Genomic DNA, 13,489 nt, shown 5'->3' on the forward strand with positions numbered 1-13,489 from the left:
TCGCCCACACCTGGAAAGCTTTGAAAAATACTGAGGCCTGGGCCCTGGGCCCAGAGCTTCTGATGTAATCGGCCTGGGTCCTGACACAGCACCCCAGGTAATTCTAATGGGCAGCCTGGGTTGAGACTCTCCAGGACAGAGAGGAGGGTACGCAGCCTGCAAGAGATGCCTCTGCTCTCTGCCCCATGCCAGCCGGGTGACCGTGGGGAAGTCACTAGCCTTTCCCATCCTAAGTCTCCTCCCCTAGACAATGAAGATTGTGAACATGTCAAAGAACTGAAGTTATTAAATCAAATAATACGGGTAAAGTTCCTCACCGATTCCTGGTACGGACAACAGACCGCACCAGGATTCACTGCGGGACCAAGTCTGGGAAGGCAGCTCTCGGCCTGCATTCCCAGAGAGTCAGGCTTTCTGTTTAGTAGGAAGGGAAACGAGAAGTCTCCCAAACCTGTAATCAAAGAAGGACACTCCTTTGTGTGCGCATGATCTGGTGGGTCACACAACAGTCTTTGGGACTTTCTATAAGAAATGGGAGGCGGCCAGATGACTCAACACTCCATCAAGGCTCCGGCAGCCATGACTCTCGGTGAGGATAAGACACCGGGTGGGGGCTTATGGGAGACAGACCACAATGACCATAGGTGCATATTCATTCAGGCTCCAAGATCTCTGAGAAAACTTGAGATCGTAAGGTTAAAAGTAACCTGAAAGGACTTGAGTGAATTGCCCTTGGAAAACGTGGTCTGTTCTCTAGTACGCCCATAGGGATGTTTGGCTTCAAGGAAGCCAGCTGTATATAGCTCAGTGCATTCACTCCCTTCTTTGTCTTTGCTTCTATCGTAATGATTCTTATCGGAACATGGGTACCTGCAAGACTGCTGTCCGTACGCAAGATACGTACAATAGCTGAATCAGATGTACATTGTTGACATGCTTTGCTAAGCTTCCGTTGTTAATCATTGCCGATCTGTTTTTCCTGAACATGTGTATAAGGAGATGTACAATGAACCTCGGTACCTCAGGCTGTTGGCTCGAGGTCCCCTGTGCCTCTCTATACTGTCGTCTCTGTTTCTCAGTTCCTTTGCCGCCCCAGGTCCAAGGCCCTTTGAGGTCAATGGGGCGGGGCGGGGCAAGGGTGGGGGTGCCTGGGTGATTCAGTTGGTTAAGCCACCGACTCTTGGTTTTGGCTCATGTCATGACCTCTTGGTTTTGTGGGTTCGAGCCCCATGTCGGGCTCTGTGCTGGCAGCACGGATCCTGCTTGGGATTCTCTCTCTTCCTCTCTCTCTCTCTGCCTCTCCCCCACTCATGCTCTCTCTCAAAATAAATCAATTAGTTAAAAAAAAAAAAAAAGACGCGACGCTGGGAGTGCAACAAATTCATTCATTCATTCACTCACGAAAGTGTCGGAAAAATATTCGGGAAGCACCACTGTGCACCAGGCAGGCATCTACTAGGAATTCCTGCATTCTGTAACCAAAGTGACTGAGTCTCTACCGTGTGCCCAATGCCACACTAAGTTCTGAGGAAATAATATAATAAATAAGAGATGTTCTAGAGCCCTGAAGCAAACAGATCCTTCTCCTGGAGATCTGCCTGGTCTGTCCCCTCCCCGGCAACCCCACAGCCACCACCATAGGCACCCTGTTATTTCTCTCCTGGGTTTTGGCAAGGACCCCTCACTCTTTCCCTGCCACTGGTAGCGAGCTCCCCCTGTCCATTCTACCAATTACAGACTATTTATCAAATAATCACTCAAAAACGGTTAAATAACTATGTGATTATGTGTCACAAGTACCTGTTGCTATGGGACTGAATATTAGGCTTCAACCAAATAGAAAAGCCAGGAGGGCTTCGCTGAGGCAGTGATAAGCAAACAGAGAAGGGGAGCAGCGAGGAGACTTCTCAGGCCTTGCCCACCTGCCCAGGGGCTCCTCAGTACCTCCGCACTCTGCTTCACACACTCCCTCAGCCTGAACTGCCTTGCCCCCGGCTCAGTCCCCGGCCATCCCATGCCCACATCCTCCTCGGGGTCCCTCCTGACCACGCCCTGCTCCCCAACCACCTCCCCTCCACTGTGTGTCTACCGCCCACCATCACCGGTCTACCCAGACCTCTGATCCCTCACTGCAAGGGCCTCTCTCAGAAGACCGAGTCTCTCAGGTGTGTTTACCACTGCACCCAGCAGCTAACACAATTCCAGGTGCACTGGTCCCGGGTGAGAGAAACAGAAGCAACAGGGTGTGTGTGTGTGTGTGTGTGTGTGTGTGTGTGTGTGTACAAGGGAGACAGAGGTTTTCAAGGAACTGGCCCATGCAATCACGGAGCCTGACAAGTCCCCACCTTGCAGAGGAGTGGCAGCCGGACCCAGTACCCAGGTCTCCTGGCGCAAGTCCTCTGCCAGTAGCTGTGCGCAAACATCGCAGTGGGGACCGCCTGAGAAGCCATAAAGGGCCCCTCGCAGAACTTGCTTCCTCGTGAGCTGCGCTGCAGGGACCCCACGCCCTGCCCTAGCAAGCAGAGGGGACCCTGCGTATGCCACAAGACAAAGGATTCAGGAAGCTTCCAAGGCTCTGGTGTCAGGACCCAGGGGTTTCCTCCCGGCAGCTTGAGGCCTCCAACGGCCGCGCCAGCCCCTCCGGGTCACGTGGCTGATGTGACCGTGCAGCGCTAAGCTCCACTTTGCAAGACTCAATCCTGCGCTTCCATCTCCTGAACAAATAGAAGCAAGTCCACCAACCCACCTCTCTTCCTCTTGCCCTCCTTTCTTTCAACGTTTCCTGAATACGTTCTGCCCTGTGCCAGATGCTAGGAACACAAAGACGAATAAGCCAGGATCCCCAAGATCCCCGTCTCGGAGAGTTCACGTTTCAGCGTGTTGGTGTGGCGGGGCTGTGACAGGGGCTCTGTGCCAGGCATACCTGCCCCTTTGCCTACACTTCACACATGACCGGTCTCCCGGGCAGCCCTTCGTATGAGCTGACTGCCTGGTCACTAATATCCTTGTCTACCCCTTCCAATTTATACATAAAAATACTGTGGCCAGACAGAGGAGGCACCCTGGCAAGACGTAGCTGGTCTCCGAACAGCAAGGCCAAGGCAGACTAATGTCTTTTTAAGCCAGCAGCCCACGTGGGTCGGGTCTTTGCCATAGAGGTTGTTGAATAGTTCCAACCACTAGAGGGCACCAACCAACCCCCCCGATCCGTCCAAACCTGCCCAGCACAGGTGACGGCTCCCAGAACTAGAATCCTAGTTAACACCTCGTGCCTTTTCTCAGAACGAGCTTTGCAAATCAGGCAAGCTTTGAACAGAGCATAGACTTTACTCTTGAGCCAATAAGAAGGTAAGGGGTGACAGAATCAACTGTCCTAATACAAAGAAAAAAAGGCCACGGACTGAGTTTTAATAAATATATCAGAAGCAATGACAAAGGATTTTTAAAAACCTATGCTCATTATCCTATACATCTATCAAATTCGCATCAGATAACCACAACACAACCTCACGTTATCGATGAGCCATTGTATAACAGTGATATCAAATAAATGCCAGAATCACCTACTTTTTTTTTTTTTTTTTAAGATACAGATCCCAGGACCACACCATGGGAAATTCTTTTTTAATAAGCCTGGAGTGGGACCCAGGGATGTGTATCGTCAAAAAGCTTTTGGTGTGTAAAAGAGCTTAGAAGCCATTGCTATGTAACTGGAGTCTCAGAATGTGGAGAGAGAAAGTTGAATTCAAATGTCATAGGACTGTGGGTCATCTTTGCACTTTGGGGGGCTGTAAGAGGGAGAACAAGTCTATGAGGTCACTGGGCATTCTGAGAATTGCCTTCCTGCTTGGTGAAGCAGTAGCCACATTTGGTTGTTGGAAGGTGGGCGTGAGTTTCGTAGCTCAGAAGTCTTCTTCCAAGACTTCTGATCTCAGTGGGATCGAGGTTACAGCAAAGCCAGACATCCTGCTGGAAAGGGTGCTGGTGTTAGAGTTAGGTCAGCCTCGTTTGTATCCAGTTCTACCATTTAATGGTTTCATGCCCTTGGGTTAAATCTCCTTGACCTCTCCATACCCTTGTTTCTTATCTGCAAAATGAACATGATACTCACCTCACTGTGGGGATTAAAGGAGCAAAGATTTGCAAAGCATTTAGTTGGGGGAGGAGTACGATGTGTGGGCGGGAAGGGTGCTGGCTACGTGCAGACCATTATTAAAGGCAGCCTGTGAGAAAGAACAGCAGGACAGCACCACCACAGCCCCCTGCAAGGTGCCAGTGGCCTGGGCTCCCTGTGGATCTATACTACACAGACAAACCTCATGGCCCCTGTTGGCAGTTTATGGAGAGGACGGTCTTCTCTGGCACGTGGTCTGAATTCATCACCTGATATCCTCACGACACTCCTTCTCAGAATATCTCCTTCTGGAACCATCTGTACCCTTGTTCCTGGGAATCCTAGCAGCTCTCTGAGCCCTTCTCCTTCCCTTCCGGTGACTCCTTCCCGGTTGATGGCCTTCTCCCTCTCCTTGCCTGTGAGCATCTCCCAGGATTCTATCCTTGGCCCCCTGCCCTTCTCCTTCTCCTTTAAGCTTTTAAGTGACTTCATCCCCTGTCATGGTCTGTTGGTCCCTGTACACGGACACCACCCTTTTTATCTCTGAGCCTCAGTTTCTTTTTTTTTTTAATTTTTTTTCAACGTTTTTATTTATTTTTGGGACAGAGAGAGACAGAGCATGAACGGGGGAGGGGCAGAGAAAGAGGGAGACACAGAATCGGAAACAGGCTCCAGGCTCTGAGCCATCAGCCCAGAGCCTGACGCGGGGCTCGAACTCACGGACCGCGAGATCGTGACCTGGCTGAAGTCGGACGCCTAACCGACTGCGCCACCCAGGCGCCCCTGAGCCTCAGTTTCATATCTCATCTGTCTTCTGGTTGCCCAGTTATGAATGTCCATATGAGCTCTAAAATCTATATGCCCCAAATTAAATCAGTCATTGTCTCCTATACCTTCTGCCCCATAAGCACACCCCCGTTATATGTTCCCCTTATTGCTAATCTCAGTGGGGTCACCGTGTAGTCAAGTACCCAAATCAGAAATCCAGCAATAATCTTGGCCATTCTTCTCCTGCCAGGTTTAATCCTTCCCCAGGCCCTGCTGATTTTCTCTCTCAAACATGTTCAGCCATCTCGAACTCTCATGCGGGATCTCAACACCTTTACCTCAACCTGTGACAGAAGTTAAACTACTTTATGCTGAGTCTGCCCCTGGCCCCGATCCATGACTGCCTCTCCACTCATTCCCTAACACAGTTCTCCTCACAGTCCCTGGTCTAGGAAGCCTACACTGTGGTTTCCCCAAAACAGAAAGCCATTGCACACCCCTGTGCCACTCCCCTTACCGAGAGCACCCCTTCCGCCTGGACTTCGCCCAGGTACCTCTGACTCACTGTGGTGGGTTGAATGGTGGCTTCCCCAAATTTAGTTCCACCTAGACTTGCGGTCGTTACATTATTTTGCAAAAGGGTCTTTGTTCATGTAATTAAGCTAAGGATCTCGAGAGGAGATCATCCTGGATTATCCAGGTGGGCTCTGAATCCAATGACAAATGTCCTTTTAAGAAGACAAGGAGAGGGGCGCCTGGGTGGCGCAGTCGGTTAAGCGTCCGACTTCAGCCAGGTCACGATCTCGCGGTCCGTGAGTTCGAGCCCCGCGTCGGGCTCTGGGCTGATGGCTCGGAGCCTGGAGCCTGTTTCCGATTCTGTGTCTCCCTCTCTCTCTGCCCCTCCCCTGTTCATGCTCTGTCTCTCTCTGTCCCCAAAATAAATAAAAAAACGTTGAAAAAAAAATTCAAAAAAAAAAAAAAAAAGAAGACAAGGAGAGTCACATGGACAACCACGTGACGACAGAGGCAGAGAGCAGAGTGATGCTGCCCCAAACAAAGGACCGTCTGTGCCACAGGGAGCTGGAGGAGACAAGGAACAAAATCTCCCCTGGAGTCTTCAGAGGGTGCAGGGTCCTGCCGACACCTCGATTTTAGACTAGAAGCTTCCAAAACTAAGAAAATTAATGTCCATGTTTTAAGTTACCGAGTTTGGGACAGCCCTAGGAAATAATACACTCGCCCTGCAGAACCCTGTTCATTCATCATCTCCTCCAAAAAGTCCTCTCTGAGTGCCTTTTACCATCACCCGCCTCCTGCCAGCTTGTATCAGACACCCTTCCTGGGTCTGCCTCACTCAATAGTCTCCTAAAGGCAGAAAGTGAGTTCTGTTCCCCATTGCCGGATGAGGGCCCGGCACGGATCCGGGAAGACAGCAGGCAATGCACCAGATCAACACCGAGGATCTCAGCCCCTGCACACCAACTAGGCTCCAGGCATGATGACAAGAACTTAAAAAATGTTACTTCATGGGGTCCGCTCAATAGAGCCTAGGAAGCAGGTATCACCTCTGCTTCACAGACGCAGAAACTGAGGTGCAGCAACGGACCCGAAACCCTTGCATAAGCAGGGTCAGGATTTACATCCAGGTCTCCTTGACGCACAGGCCCTGGTGAGCAGGAGTAGGGCATTTTCAAAAGAGCAGCGGCCAACTGTTGGAGGGGCGCCTGGGTGGCTCAGGCTGTTAAGCGTCCGACTCTTGATTACCGCTCGGGTGGTGATGTCACGATTCGTGAGTCTGAGCCTCACATCGGATTCTGCTCTAGCAGCGTGGAGCCTGCGTGGGATTCTCTGCCTCCCTCGCTCTCTGCCCCTCCCCCACTCTCTTATGCTCTCTCAAAAATAAACATGAAAAGAAATTTTTCCAAGAAAAAGGATGTTGGAGAAGGGTAGGGAAGGGAAAGGTTGAGTCTTTCTTTTTAAGTCTATTTATTTATTTTTGAAAGAACGAGTGGAGGAAGGGCAGAAACCCCAAAATGGGCTCTGTGCCAAGAACAGTGAGCCCAATGCGGGCCTCAAACTCACAAACCCTGAGATCATGAGCTGAGCCTAAGTCAGATGCTTAACTGGACTGAGCCGCCCAGGCACCTCTTGCTTTATTCTTAATTAGCTAGTTTTGAGACAGAGCCATTGTGTGTGTGTGTGTGTGTGTGTGTGTGTGTGTGTGTGTGTGTGCGCGCGCGCGCACACGCACGTGTGTATTATACACATGTATATGATAACAAGGGTGTAGGTTACAAATTAAAGATGATGTAACATACACCAGGTTATAATGCAGCATAAATAAGTGACTGCAGCTTTAATCCTGAAGCCTGGGACAAGGGGTCCTGTGACGGCAAAGGGGTAAGAAAGCATGAAGAGGGAGAAGGGGAAATGGACAGAAGACAGGAAGGCGGAGGGGGAGCTCTGCTAAGTTTGGAAACAGAACATGCCTTTTTGTTTATTTTTAACTTTTTAAATGTTTATTTATTCTGGAGAGAGAGAGAAAGAGTGCCAGCGGGGAAGGGGCAGAGAGAAAGAGGAAGACACAGAATCAGAAGCAGGCTCCAGGATCCGAGCTGGAAGCACAGAGCTCGATGGGGGGCCTGAACTCACAAACCGCAAGATCATGACCTGACCCAAAGGCGGAAGCTTAACCAACTGAGCCACCCAGGTGGCTCCAGAGCGTGCCTTTCTTTTCTCCTCTCCCCCACGTCCTCTGGTCCATGCCTCTGCTCCTCTCCTGGCCTTGCCCCAGGACATCAGTGTGCCTGCTGTCTTAGCTCCCACTATGGTACCTCACCAGGAGCTGAATAACGCCCCCGCAGAGGCATCCACTCCTGGAGCCTCTGAATGTTACAAATGTTACCGAAAAGAGGGAGGGGAGGGGAAGGGAGGGGAAGGGAGGGGAAGCCGGGGATGCTGGCAGGCACCAAGCTGAAAAGGCAAGAGAGACTCTGCTCTAGACCTCCCAGTGGAAGCATGGCCCAGCTGATGCCTGATTTCAGACCAGGGCCGCTGATTTCAGATTTCGGACCTCCAGACTGGGCCAGAATAAACTTCTCTTGTTTTGAGTTTAGGGTAATTTGTGGCAATTTGTTACAGCAGCCACAGGAAAGGAATAGAGCAGGTCTTCCAAAATTATCTCAATCACAACTTACTTTCTTGACAGCATCCTTTAATTTGGGGTTACAGAAGATCAAAATCGAGTTATGCCAAATCACCACAAGACGAGTCCCTAATGCTCTAAGAGGCAGTGAAGTTTTTAAAGGGAAGGATTTAGAATTCCTGAAATTCACGTCTAATCGGTAAGATTAATGTAAAGAAACAGCATGGCTCCTTCTTGTCACACGTGAGAATTTATAGATTCTTCAAAAATTCTACCTTTGTTCCCAGTGGCTCCAGTGTCACCCCATCCATTGCCTGGCACACAGTGAATGCTGGATCCGGTGGTGAATGAATGTAGAGGACAGGGAGGAAGGGGAGGAACCTGGCCATCACCTGCACACACAGATCAGGTGACCCGCCCTCAGATCTCTGCTACTTGAGTATGGCCCCATACAATGGAACGGTTATTAACATTCCTGTAACTGACATTTCTCCCCAACCTGAATCTTTCCCCCGAGTTCTCTGTCATGTATTGTAATTTACGAGAATTTCTTATTTTCAGTATCCTGTACCTCTAGTTTTGTGTGCAAATTTACCCTGGAGACATGAAATCTTTATGCTATAGAAAGAGCCATAGTATCCAGGGATAACTTCTGGATGGCCACTCAAGTTAATCAAGAGCAAAAAGCTGTAATCATTAGCCCCAAAGAAAGCCAGCTGCCTAGAATAATCAAAGCCCATAAGGGACACCATTCACAGCATCTGCACCATACTTTTCTAAGTAATGTTAACATCAACACATGGAAAGCAACAGCCTCATCCATCCTGCAATCTCCCTAAAAGTATTCTTCCTCAATAGTTAGATCTATACATCCCCTGGTTCTTGCAGTTCTCCCAAAAGTCCAAAAAATAAACAGTGAAATACGACAGCATGGGGTCCCGAGAGAGATCGCCTGTAGCATTAGCTCTAGCATTGATGCCGAAATAATTCTCGGAGCGCCTCTCCCAGTTTTTCTTCATTCAACAAAACTACGTTGGAACACCACATGTGAAAGCATCTACTACTTTCAAATCCTGGAGGGACAAGCAGGAAATAAATCCTTGCATATAGCGGACAGTACTTGAGGGAAGTACTGTAAATATAGAATATTTGAAAAGGCAGAGCTACAAGGCCCCCTGTGTTCATGGCAAGCCTTGAGCTGTGACCTCATTCACCAAAGACTATCCGGTACTCTATCTAGACACAGAGGGGCACCTGGGTGGCTCAGTGGGTTAAGTGCCCAACTTCAGCTCAGGGCAGGAGCTCACGGCTTGTGAGTTCGAGCCCCGCATCCGGCTCCGTGCTGACAGCACAGAGCCTGCTTTGGATCCTCTGTCCCCCTTTCTCTCTGCCTCTCCCGGCCTGTTCTCTCTCTCAAAATAAATGAAAGCTTTCAAAACAGAAAGCAAACAACTGCTTCAGAGACCAGAACAAAGGAGATAAAGCCCTGGGAAATCTATGACGAATCCAGGTTTCCTGAGTCTCTGGACTGCTTTCAGAGAAAGCGGGCACTTTCTGTCCTCACGGTTGGAGAGGTCAAAGTTATTCCCGAAGTTATCATCTTCACCTGGCTGTGCCAATAAGCACCGTCCCTTCCACGTAACTTCCTGTTGACCTCATTACTGAATTGAAGATACTATTGGTGGTCAGAGGGGGTGAGGAATCAGGGACGCTGATTAAGGAAAAGTCCAGAGAAGTTGTCAGCCCAACAGGATACCTGATGAACACCAGCTAGAACAAACAGTGGTGGTGATGGTTGTGTTGGGGCTACTGGACCGGGGCCATCAACACAATATTTTCTTCTTTCTTACAGTACAAGCCCATGGCCCTGTCTACTTGATATTCCCAGCTTCTGACTCCTATCAGCGCTCACAACATGCTGTTATCACAGGACCTGTGAGAAGGGGCAGCACCGGAGGAAGGCTCAAGGACACAGCTGATGCCTCTGATGGCAATCACTCCCGCCAGAGGCAGCAGGATGTTCTGCAAAACGCTCTCCGCCATGCGACATCAGTGTCCCCGACGGGACTCTCCTTCACAATAACAGAGAGTAAACAGAAAGAGTTGGCCGTGGAGGTCACACGGCAAATCCACCAACAGGGAGACACCTTGTGACAGCTTGCTGTGCACAGCTGGGCATTGCCAGGTCCCCTCCGTGCTGCTCAGATCCTCCCACGGTAAAATGGTGTGTTGGATGTAATGGTCTTTCAGGCTCCTTTCAGAGGAAGCATCCTGCCATCCCACGTCCTGTGACGCTACTCACTTCAAAAATACAGCCTAGGAATTCGGTTCCTTTCATGCCTTGTTTGGGGATACCTGAGAAGCACAGGTGGGTCAGCCATAGCTGTGTTTTCTCTACTCTCTGACAGAGACCCACATTTTCTCACTTGATTAAATCCCCAGTCCCATTAATGCAACTGGAAAAACCTGTACTGGAGGGGAGCCTTGGAGGGAGCTATTCGGAATCACCCAGAACACTTTGTCTTAGAGCAATTTGGCTGAAATTACCAAATACCCAGTACGTTTTTCCCCCTTTCTATTCATGTCCCCTTCCCCATTCCCAAACCCATAAATCCTTGACTTCGAGAATTCGAAAGAAACACAAAAGAATCCATCTTTTGGTGTTTCGAAGCTACAGGTCAGCTCTATGAAGCAAAAAAAAAAAAAAAAAAAAAAAAAAAAAAAAAAAAAAAAGTAAAAATAACAATATTAGCAACGGTAATAAACATTTTGCCTGTGATTGGGGTATTCTCCAACAATGGCCTTTCGACACCAGGAGTCTATGTGCAGACTAACATGTAATTAGCATTGTCTAATTCCTAACTAGTCTTCCTCGTTTTGCTTCAATGCTCAAGTCTGAATCACTCCAAGCGACTACGATGTTAAGAGGTGTCTGCACTTAGAGCCTTTTTCCGTCTCCCAAGCACAGAGAGGACCCAGGTGGCCAGCAGGCACCAGGTGATGTCACCTGCGGGGGGGGGGGGGGAGGGGGGTCATCCAATGCCCCAATCATTTGTCCAGTTCAGGTCAAGTGAACATACTTCAGGAGAAAGTTCTGTGGCCTTTTCAGGAAAGTGAGGCTTTCTCAGAGATGAGAAAAAATATGAAACAAATTAAAATATCACACAACAGCACCAACCCCACAAAACACTACTTACTACCCGAGAGTCACTGCAGAAGAGACTTCTGGGCCAAATGAAGCCATTAATCCAGCACTTCAGCCTGATTGGAGATGCCTCGCCTATATTTACTTATTTCAGTGGCCACACTGTGACCCAGTAGATTCGCTGATTACATCCATTTCACAGAAGAGGACGCTGAGGCCCAGCCCAATGTCTGGCCCAGCTGGTGGGGGTGGAGCTGGGATGTGAGGGTCTGTAGGCTCTGGCACCCACAGGGCCTCACGACCCTGCTTAGTGGAAACTCGGTCAAGATCAGGGAACACCATGGCCATCCTGGAGAGGAGGTTGAGGAACGATGGCCTTGAGGGTCCTGGCGCCCCACTTTCTGGCAGTGCCATTGGAGCCTTCAGGCCCGGAGAGAAAACAGTCGTAGCCTCACCTTGAACCTGGAGCGGCGTTTCCGGTCTCCCAGAAAGGGCTGCAGCCGCTGGGGGACTTGGTGAGGGATGCGCGCGCCTGCCCCCTACCTCCACCCACCTAGCTACCCACCTTCACTTGCCTCCCCCCCCTCCAATCCCCAAGCCACACGCGGGTACTTACCGCCCTGGGGCCCAGCTCCGCGAGCAACCACGAGAAATTAAACAGTTCGCACAGAATGAAATTTGGCCCGTGGAAGGTGCCTGCAGCTGGCGGTTAACACCAGCAGTAAGAGGATCAACTCCTAGTCCGCTGGCTTAAAAGGGGGGGTGGGTGGGGTGAGAAGTGTGCGCGTTCCCTTTTACCCATTCACGTTAGTTAATTTGGATGATAAGGGTTCGTGTTTAATCCCTTTGTGTGCGAGTGAATATACTGAAATCGACAACCCCTGAGAGGGCACCGGCGGCTGGCAGAGCAACCTGCGCGGGAGGGTGCGGGTCGTGTCCAATCTGGCGTGAAGCAGAAAAGAACCGTCCCAAGGAGACTGAGAGCGAGACGGAGAGGGAGACCCCAGGGGTGCGTGGTGCCGACCGGGCCCCACAGCTCCCAGGCCGCGGCGGGTGGGCCGCTCTCTTCCCCAAGGCCCAGCACCCCGGGCCCGCCTCTGCGCCCTAGGAGCTCCCCGGGTCCCACCGGCGAGCGGGGCTCCTCCTTAGCCACCTCTGCCGAGGACCAACGACACCCCAGGGAGAGCTCGGGCCCTGCCACGGTCCAGCAGAGCGGAGGGAATTTAGGCGAGGTGCGGAGCAGAAAAGGAGGCAAGGATATCTAAGGAGAGGGCTTGGTTGTTCTCAGATGGAACAGATCAGAAAAAGGTGAGAGCTCGGTGGCCCTAGAGCAGGTCGTAAAACAAAAGCCATTTTTATAGTTTCCATCTGCGAGAAAGCTCACACGCCACCCATACCCCGCACGCCTGGAGACCCCAGAGTGCGGGTCCGAGGCAGCAACTGCGAGCGAGCCCGGTGGGTGGGGGAGGAGGCCCCCGGCCGCCGGCCAGGCTGCCCGCAGAGGCGCGGGAGGCGGTGGGAGTTCCCAGCCGCCGCCTCCCCCCTCCTTCCCCTCGGGCCCGTCCAGCAAATTTCCTCCCTCGTTTCTGTTGGTGCCTTCCCTCCCTCCTCCTCCCCCCGATATATTCGCTCTCTAAAACCATAAAAAAGAGATCAACTTCCCTAACTTCACGGAGCCCTTTTCAGTGACAAATATTGATGCCCAAAGTGTCTGCGCTCTCCCGCCCCCAAACGTTAAGAAAAGGCGCCCGCGAAAGGGGGACATAAAAAGTTAACAATGCTGTGAAAATATGTTTGCAGAAAATAGACAATCGTTGGATTAAACGTATTCAAGTATGAAATAATGCCTTTTTGTGTCAAAACTTGGGCGATGGGCGGGTACAAAAGTTCCCTGTGGCAGCTACTTGCTCCCTTTGTGAGCCGTGCGCTTTGGCGTCTCCACTTGGGCGCATTACTCAGAGCCCTCTAAGCGCGATTGTTTCTCCCTTTCTAATGACATTTACCGGATCAAAACATGCTGTTAATTCGATCAGAAGGCTTCACCCTCCCTGACAAAGCCACAATAATTTCTCCTGAAGTTTGTTAAATTGACCAAAATTAGGCAAATGAATAGGGGTCTGTAGGCGCCCCCTCTCGCAGGTGACGTCGCATAATGCTCGCCTGGGCCAGCTGCATTCCCCCTTTTCTTCTCGGCCCACTCTTCTCCGTGTTGCCCCCCCAATCCTCCCACCACCCCCCCTCACACACACACACACACACACACACGCACACACACACGCCTGCCTGTCTCTCCTCCCCCCACCCTCTGGCATTATTA

The 13,489-nt window shown here is 50.8% G+C and overlaps 1 protein-coding gene across 12 annotated transcripts in view; it reads right to left on the reverse strand.

Moving 5' to 3' along the window:
- Nucleotides 1–13,489, reverse strand: part of LOC123384769 — a 104,999-nt gene that overhangs the window by 26,533 nt on the left and 64,977 nt on the right. Inside the window, exon 1 of one of the 12 annotated variants that reach the window (XR_006596291.1) lies at nt 11,789–13,361. The exons of the other annotated variants lie outside the window; for them this stretch is intronic. The gene's annotated coding sequence lies outside the window, so the exon portion shown is untranslated. Of the gene's footprint in view, nt 1–11,788; nt 13,362–13,489 lie in introns of those variants that run through there. 12 annotated transcript variants of the gene reach the window in all.

Source organism: Felis catus, chromosome B1 (genome assembly GCF_018350175.1).
Source record: "Felis catus isolate Fca126 chromosome B1, F.catus_Fca126_mat1.0, whole genome shotgun sequence".
In the NCBI taxonomy this organism is placed as follows: domain Eukaryota; kingdom Metazoa; phylum Chordata; class Mammalia; order Carnivora; family Felidae; genus Felis; species Felis catus.